Genomic DNA, 8,457 nt, shown 5'->3' with positions numbered 1-8,457 from the left:
GAATGCTTTTAGTTGCTGTGAAGCTACGGAGAGCTTCTATTCTATTACTTTAGTTAAAAGTTTCTCTCACATCGATTTAGTAAATGTAGCGACATCTGCGGGAATATTTGTTACATTTTATACTAATTCGACTAGTCCTCGAGATTTTCCCAACCTTGCACCAACTGTTATAACTTGGCGTATAAATATTTTCCTCTATTTAGCTTGTTGCGGATATGGATAAAATACGACCCCATATTTCAATTCTTTATTGGTTGTTTTTAATTCTGCAATATTCGAGCACCCTGTTGTAATAATTTGGTTAATATGATTCCAAACCATTTTCAGTTAGGTACGTAAACTTATGAGATTAATACATTATTTCCCTGGCTGCTTATTCGTAAAATTTTTTTTTTTGTAAGAACGTTTCGAAGAGCAAACAAGAACCAGAGTGTGTTAGGTCGTCAAATACGAGTATTCCTTACATAGGAATCAGAAAAGTCTTTTCGTATTTCTAATCAAACTTCAACTTATTTTTTTTTTTATATTTATAATGAACTTATATGTATCTTTTTGGTAGAATAATTTTGCCATTTTTCCGCTAGAGACATTATCCCATCAGTTTAAAACTATGCTGGTTTCACAGGCCTCTCATGAAGCCAACTTACTCCATTAAGGGTGTTCCGCAATGATCGCAACAAATGGTAGTTCGATGGTGCAAGGTCAGGGCTATATGGTGGATCCATCAAAACTTCCCAGCCAAGCTCTGCCAGTTTTTGCGAAGTAATCAAAGATGTGTGTGGTCCAGCGTTATCCTGATGGAAGATGAAGGCCTTTCTGTTGATCAGTTCTGGCTGTTTTTTTCGATTGCTCGCTTCAATCTCATCAATTGTTGACAGTAAAATGTAGAATCAATCGTTCGACCAGGCTGGAGCAGCTCGTAGTGGATGATTCCTTTCCAATCCCACCAAACACTCAGTATAACCTTTCGAGGCGTCAATCCTAGCTTTGCGACCTTTTGTTGAGCTACACCACGCTTGGACCATGATCTTTGTCGCCCATTATTGTCGTATTTTATCCACTTTTCTTCTTCTGTTAGCATTCGCTTCAGAAATGGTTCGATTTCATTTCGTTTCAGGAAAGAATTGCAAATGTCAATTCGTTAATTAAATTTTTCACAGACAGTTCATGCGATACCCAAACATCGAGATTCCTTTTGTACCCAGCCTTTTTTGAGAAGCTTTACAAGTCCAAAAATGCGTTTCATTTAATAAAAAACAAAGAAATTGCACTTTTATAAAATTTCATATATGTAGTTTAATTATCGGCCAATTATTTCGAAAACATTTCTGATTTCCTTGATCCCGCACAGCTTCTTTCGGCGTTTTCCGAATCACCTACGAAAACAAGTGTCTGCCGAACGATTAGATTTTTCTGCTTTAAATTTTCTTTAATCCAAAATAATTTATTCTTACTATAGATGAATACAGGTTATGGTCGAAGCACCAGTCAAAATATTCATTTTTGACAAAAAAGTGATTTTTTTTGGAAAAATTTCCAGTTCAGAGTGGCTTAGAAAACTAAATTATTAACAAAAGTCTTATTCTTTCCATCTACCTTATCAATATACCATAGATTGTGTGAAAATTTGAAATTGGTCGGTCTTACCGTTTTGGAAACATTTCCTCAACGACTCCAAAAACAGCATTTCAATTCAAGTAAATTATTGCATGATATATTTTCACTTTTATATGTATGTTGTTTCTCCCTTTATACCAAATATGAAATGTCTAGTAGTTGAAGTCTTCCCCCGCTTCGTACAACAGGAGTAAATATTTAACGAAACCTACAAAGGGTTGTTATGGTAAAAACAAAGCAGAGATGTGTTGAATATGAATCCACCACGCCTTCCCCTTCGTAGTCAAATTCAGTGCCCTTCAAAGGTGTGGTGTTTCAAGTGAAGCTAAAACTTTTCACCACCACTTGTGAAAGGGGCACTTTTTCACGGAGAACCGCAGCAACTAGCTATGGGGTACTGGTGTTGGATATGTTCTGATAGTATGGTGAATTCATGCAACCCGCAAAGTAACGCCCACACACACCACAGCTGAGACTGAGGCAAACCCAAAGAGCATATCTGCAAAAGAACATGTGATTGAAAGCTTTGTGCAGAGCACGTCGTGCCAGCAACTAACCTACAATCGACAATCAACACGCTGGCGAACGAACGAACCACCAACCAAACCGATAAGACGAAAGGACGACGAACGCACGAGGCGAGCCAACAATACGGGACGATGTGTGGACCAGTGCCAAAGCACAACGAACGCGAAAGGATTTTTGAAAAGGCAAAATCAGCGCCAAGATATTTTTGAAATAGTCATAAAGGACAACTAACGGCGTGTTGACGCGTATACCGCAACCGTACGGTGAATGTACATAACCGTGTAATTGTGTGAAACAGCAGCGCGACGCTCGTGTGAACATAACGGATTAACAATTCATGCGAATTTGCTGTTGAATGCCGAACGTTGGATTATAATCATAATCAGGCGGCGCAGAATGGAGCAATGAGTGCAATGAGTGATTTATCCGATGGCATCAATGCCGCCTTTGAGGGCAAAGCAGTGCCTGAGGCGGAAAGTCCAAAGTGTCAAACAGAACAAAAGTTGTAATAATTGCAATTTGTTTGAGCGAAGCGCTGAGAAGTTGAGAAGGGATAGAAGTCAAATGAGTGGCATTATGCATTTGAAATGCGATTGCGAATGTGGATTTATTTCAAAAGCTGGTAATCGACAGCAGTGAGCCGAATATTCAACAGAATTAATTCATAAATAATAATAATGAAAATGGCGGTGGAAATACAAAAATGTGCATTGGAGAAATATGAGTGTTTAACTGAATTCGCGCGAGTATGAAATAAATGTGCAGTAAAAATTTCTGAAATGCACAAAAGATCTTTCTTTTTTAAATATTTGATATGCTTGGAGAACATACTTTTGAAGTACTGTGCACATATGAAATCATGAAAAGAATACAAAAATATTTTACAATAAATAAAATAAAATACGCAATAATATTAAAAAATATAAAAATGTTTTGTGAATGCCAGCAAATTAAATATCGGTGCGACCAGTGAATCGAGCGCTCAATGCAAAATAAAAAACAAACATTAAAGAGTTTTCGGTTAAAGGTAAAGGAACCACTACTACATATGACCTTAAAATTGCAATAATAAAAAAATATATTTTTAAATCAACATTATTTCAAATTTACTGCAATATTTTTGTTTACTCTACAAGTAATTGAAATGCAGCAAAATGAATAAGTAATGCATACTTTTAGGATTCCATTTTATTTACAGCAACGTAAATAGTTTTATTTGATCCTTAGTATATTAATACAAAACTAACACTGTGATAAAATTTAGAAAAGATATTTTACCATAAATTTTGATATTTTATTGATGGTAAGTTGCCATTTTAGGAAGGTCTCGTTTGTAAGAAACTACTACTGATCGCACCCACTCATTTCGTGGTGACACAGGTGCTGAGCCTTCCTCATAAATGTTTATATTCTGTGAGCATTCCTCAAATACACTTGTTTTCTGTGAGCTAGAAATATACGTACTGAACACTTCCAAGTTCTTTGCCAGTAGCACAACTGTATCAATAGTATTCTTTAGGTCTGCGTGAGTCTTGTTTTTGTATTGAAAACAAAAAAACACAATTTGAGGGTTAGAAATCATGTTTGCAAATTATTTTGTGAATATATTTTACAAAAAAAAAAGAAAAAATAATAATGTTGGACATGCCTTTTTATAACAGTTTGTTATGGTTTATTTATTTCCTTTAGCCTTCGTGATTGTAGCGTGAATGAGAAGTTTGTTTTCCTTTCAAAATTTTTATATTAGCACAACTTATTCGTCTTTAAGCTCTTTAGGAATTATAATTTTATTCAAATGTCAAAAATTCCGATTCCTGATACCATAAACAGAAATAATATTTTTTCGTGATGATTTTAGGTCAACTCTCGCTCTGTTTCCAAAATAACTTGAAATTACAAAAATCATGGTACAAAAAAGACCTTAAAAAGGAGGGTATAGTCTATGTTGAAAGTTTTATATTTTGTGTGGACACATAAATAATAGCGTGTGCTGTTTTAGACACGTGATTTTCAATAAAGTAACAAAAAAATAAGTTTTCGGAGTTAGTCTTTCTGACTGCTTGATTTATGCTCAATTTGTTTTGACATTTCATAATGAACAAACTTACTCCGAAGTAACATTTGGGGATCGAGAAAAAAATATTGTGAAAATTAACACCGCTGAACTATTTGTGGGGTTATGTGAAGGCGCTTGTCTACGCAGATAAGCCCAAGACTTTTGACGCCATGGAAGAGATAATTCGGCTCGCTGACATGCGGTTCCAATTGCTACAAAAAGTGGGCGAAAACTGTGTCCCTCAGCTGGAATTTATTCAAGCTAACCGAGCCAGTCACTTTTCCGAAATATTTTCAAAACATAATTGCAAACCTTTATCTTTATATTAAGGCAAAATTCTTGACCATAACTTCAAATTGCATGCGTTTGATTTCTTTTTGAAAACTGCATGTCTTAAAAAAACATATGTACATACATATATACAGTTTACGAAACATGTATGTATATTGTCATATGTACTTAATAAATAGAAAGTATTTGTTTCCAATCAAATTACAGCTACAATGACATTCGTTGTTAAGTGTTGTCGTTTTGTCGTTTTCATTCAAGTCGGCCATCCATTAAACAGGCAGTAAATGCTCTCAACATCATTTATGTATTTATCGACTCAGCGGCGTATGGACGATAAATTGTATGAATTTAAGTAAAATATATGTCAAAAGAAATTTCATTATTTAGCCAGCAGATTTGGCTTACTGTATTTTAAAGGAGCTTAAATATCTCTTTGATTTCATAAGAAGAAAATCGCCGAAGAACCAAATTTATTTTTGGTTTCAGACTATAACTCATGATTCGTATACTAAATCGGACAATCAGCATCCTTTGATGATTCAAAATGACTACCGCACACTGTCCAAATTTGGTCTGACTTGGGATGATAATTGTGGGAATATGTAACCGCCTTAGGCTAAAAACTCCTTATTTGGTTCTATAAGTATATTTCATGAAATTTTATCGTAATACAACTAAATAGGATTATCGTACATCGTATAAATAATTTTGCACTGTGAACTAAATAAATCTGATTTTATTAAATTTATTATTTCAACCGCTTTCTAACTCAAACCAGCCACTTAACATATTCTACCGTTGTCACTTGTCGACCTGTATACTAGAAGTTGGTGTACAGGTTAGGATAGGTCGATAGAGTTGAGACAAAATAAGTGAAACTCACTTGAATAAATATTTATCCTTTGTATTACCCAAAAACTTCTTAAAGCGCCTCAACTCATAGTTTGACGAAGCTGTTGTGAGTTAACCACAACTTTGTTAAGTAAATTAAGACTGTGACGAACACAGATGATAGAACAACATCGGATCGACGATAAATTGCCAGAATCAACTAGACAGCGAAATTCGTTGTTACGAGAATGTTCGAGTGGCGATGTTTTTTTTATTATACAATATAAGGACTGCCCAATTGAGTAACAGAGATAGTTCATAGTTAGAGGCTGCCGTGTTAAGAACAAATGAGACATATATTGTGACAAAAAAACACCCGGAAATTGTAAATAAAGCGCGAAATGCTTAGTTTTTCTTGAATATTTATTGTATCGCCTTCAAAGTAATCCCCACCAGATGTAATACATTTGTGTCAAACGATTTTTCCAGTCCTCAAAACAATTTTCATAAATACTTTTTGGGATGGCCTTCAGCGCCTTTAGGGAAGCAGTTAGAAATAGAGATAAGAATGTAGCCATTAAATTGGTGTTTTATTTAACAATCCAGTGATTGAACTCAAGAGTGAGCTACAGGGTAGACGAAATATCGAGAAATCCGTTACAATACCAATCCCAGCCATATCGCTAGGTTCTTCAAAACTGTGTCTACCGATAGTTTTTAACCTCAGTCTGTAAATAGCCGGGTAAAACAAAAGAATGTGACAAGATCATTCCATCTCACCTTCATCCATACAAATTTGACAAAGACCTTTCGACAAAACATTTAGCCGTACCGCGTGCAAACCTATAGGATAGTGTCAGAACCCCTATAATAGCTGCGAGATTGACTTTGCTAAGTGCAAGTATTTCAAAGGACCTCTTATAGTTCACTTTGGGCTTGAGCAGGATCTGGCAGTCACACAAGTTTTGTTTGTTGACCTGCGCCTGGCAAGTTCAGTGGAGGTCCGTTAGTCCAGCGCTGGAGCGCCAGAGCACATCGGACAATCGATTCGCTTTCAGTTGGATGATTTGTTTACAAATAATAGCGTGTTTTTGGAATAAAAAATTTGACTGATAGTTAAACTTTAAAACTGGTACTGCAAGAAATAATTTGAATTAGAACTTTTTACGTTGCAGATCTTTGGCTTAAAGTTATTGGTGCAGTATCTAAGTAGCTTAAGTCCATTTAAGTTAAGGGTGACAATTTGCAGAAAAAAATATAATTTTGATTATAGTATAACCCTGTAGGACCTAGAGTCAGCCTTTTTTTTATTGAATTCTGTTGAAAATTAAAAACGTGTTTGAAATATTTAAAGAAAAAATAAAACTGGAAATTCAACATTATACTCGAGAAAATGAGATTTTCCAAAATACAACATTAAAAGGGCAAACTATTTCCAAATCATTCTTCCAATATAATTCCGCATATGAAATTCAACGCTTAACTCACGTAAAAAATGCATGGCATTATGTTTTTGAAATAAAATGCCACTTTAACGAACCAAAGCCAAAGTACATTCGCCTGAATATTCATATTTTGGCTTTGTGCAATGTGACACGCGCGGCTTAATCCACACACACACGCACGCACACAGCGCACAAGTCCCACACGCACTGACCCAGTGCGCTCGCAGCCAACGCAGTGTGAAGCGTAATCCCACAACGTGTCGTAAAAAAACGCAAAAACAAAAAGCGAAAATTTAAAATGCAAAAATATGTGCAAACCGGTAAACTACTGGAGTCGAAATTAAATACTTGCAAAACCGAAACCAACCAAAACTGACCAAAAACCGAAATCGAGAAAGTGTAAAAAGCGTTGCAGTGGTGTAAAGTTGCAGAGAACAAACGAATATTAAAAACTGTGTGGCCATGAAGTGCGTGAAACATTTTAAATTTCATGCCACACTGGCAATCGAAGCTGGCAACCAAGCGACGAGAGGACGCACCCACCAATGAGGCGAGCAGCGCCCCACAGACGGGCCAACAGACACAAAGCTGACGCAGTGACGCACGGACTGACTGCCTCGTAGACCGACTGGTTGCCCTACAGAGCGACTGGCTGACTGCCTGACTGCTGAGCCGCCGTAATGTTGTTGAATGTTGAGTGCGAAAATGTGTGTTAAGTGCTGCTACTGCCGCAACAACAAGCCCTATAAAATACAAGATACAATTTTCAAGCACAACAATAACAAATACAAGAACAGACACAAAAAAAAAACAAAACAAAAAACAATGGCAAAATGTAGAAGAAACAACGAGCAAACATGAAAGGAGTGAATAAAAATGAACAAAGTGCCAAATGTAATGTAGCGCGCTTCTAGGCGCATTCCGAGCCATGTAGCCATCTAGCTATCTAGCAGGTTGACTTGAGTGCCAAAAAATGTGAAAGCTACGCGTCGTGAAGTGTACTGAATTGAGTTGTGACTGCAAGTGAAGAGGGCGGCAGATGCTGCTGAAGAAGTTGCTGAAATCAAGACAGCGTTGCAAGAACACTCCTACGAATGAGTAGGCCACTCGGCGCTTGCGGTGCTAAAGGGTTATGTGCGAGGTGCGGGCGGTTGCGTGTGTGCTATACATGGCACTGTGTGTGTGTGGGTGAGTGTGTGCGATATGAGACTATGTGAATGCGAGGCAACTTTTTGGCGAAGTAAGAGAAATAAAATGTAATAAAATTACGCACACAGACGCACCCGTGCACATGTATGTGCACACTGGAGTGGCACATTTTGAAATAAAAATGAAAATCGAATAATATATGGTAAAAGCGACATTTAAATTTATATACTCGATTTGAAGTGCCGCTAGTTGAGTCAAAAGTTTGACTAGCCAAGTTGGCGCGCCTAAAAGTAGACTGGCAGTGCAGTCTACGAGATCAATTTAAAATCGTTCCCATGACAGTCGTTTCTGTGCTAGCAGAATGACCCAAATTTATGCTTAAACACACATTTATTTGTTGGAACATGCCGATGCGATGAAATGAGCGTTGGGGCCATGGACGTACACACTCGGAAATGTGCTCCCAAAATGTAAACCATATAATTTTTTTATCTTTCCAAATAACTGTAGTTGTAAGTAGAAGCACAACAACAAGAGTAG

At 36.7% G+C, this 8,457-nt stretch overlaps 1 protein-coding gene across 1 annotated transcript in view; it reads left to right on the top strand.

Annotated features, from left to right (window-relative positions):
- Positions 1-2,239: 2,239 nt before the first annotated feature.
- LOC126763051 (dual specificity protein kinase splA) overlaps positions 2,240-8,457 on the top strand; it is a 100,050-nt gene continuing 93,832 nt past the window's right edge. Inside the window, exon 1 of the mRNA XM_050480229.1 lies at positions 2,240-3,172. The gene's annotated coding sequence lies outside the window, so the exon portion shown is untranslated. The remainder of the gene's footprint in view (positions 3,173-8,457) is intronic.

This window comes from Bactrocera neohumeralis, chromosome 6 (genome assembly GCF_024586455.1).
Source record: "Bactrocera neohumeralis isolate Rockhampton chromosome 6, APGP_CSIRO_Bneo_wtdbg2-racon-allhic-juicebox.fasta_v2, whole genome shotgun sequence".
NCBI lineage: Eukaryota > Metazoa > Arthropoda > Insecta > Diptera > Tephritidae > Bactrocera > Bactrocera neohumeralis.
Note: the sequence above shows the minus strand (reverse complement) of the source record. Positions and strands in the feature narration are given on the sequence as shown.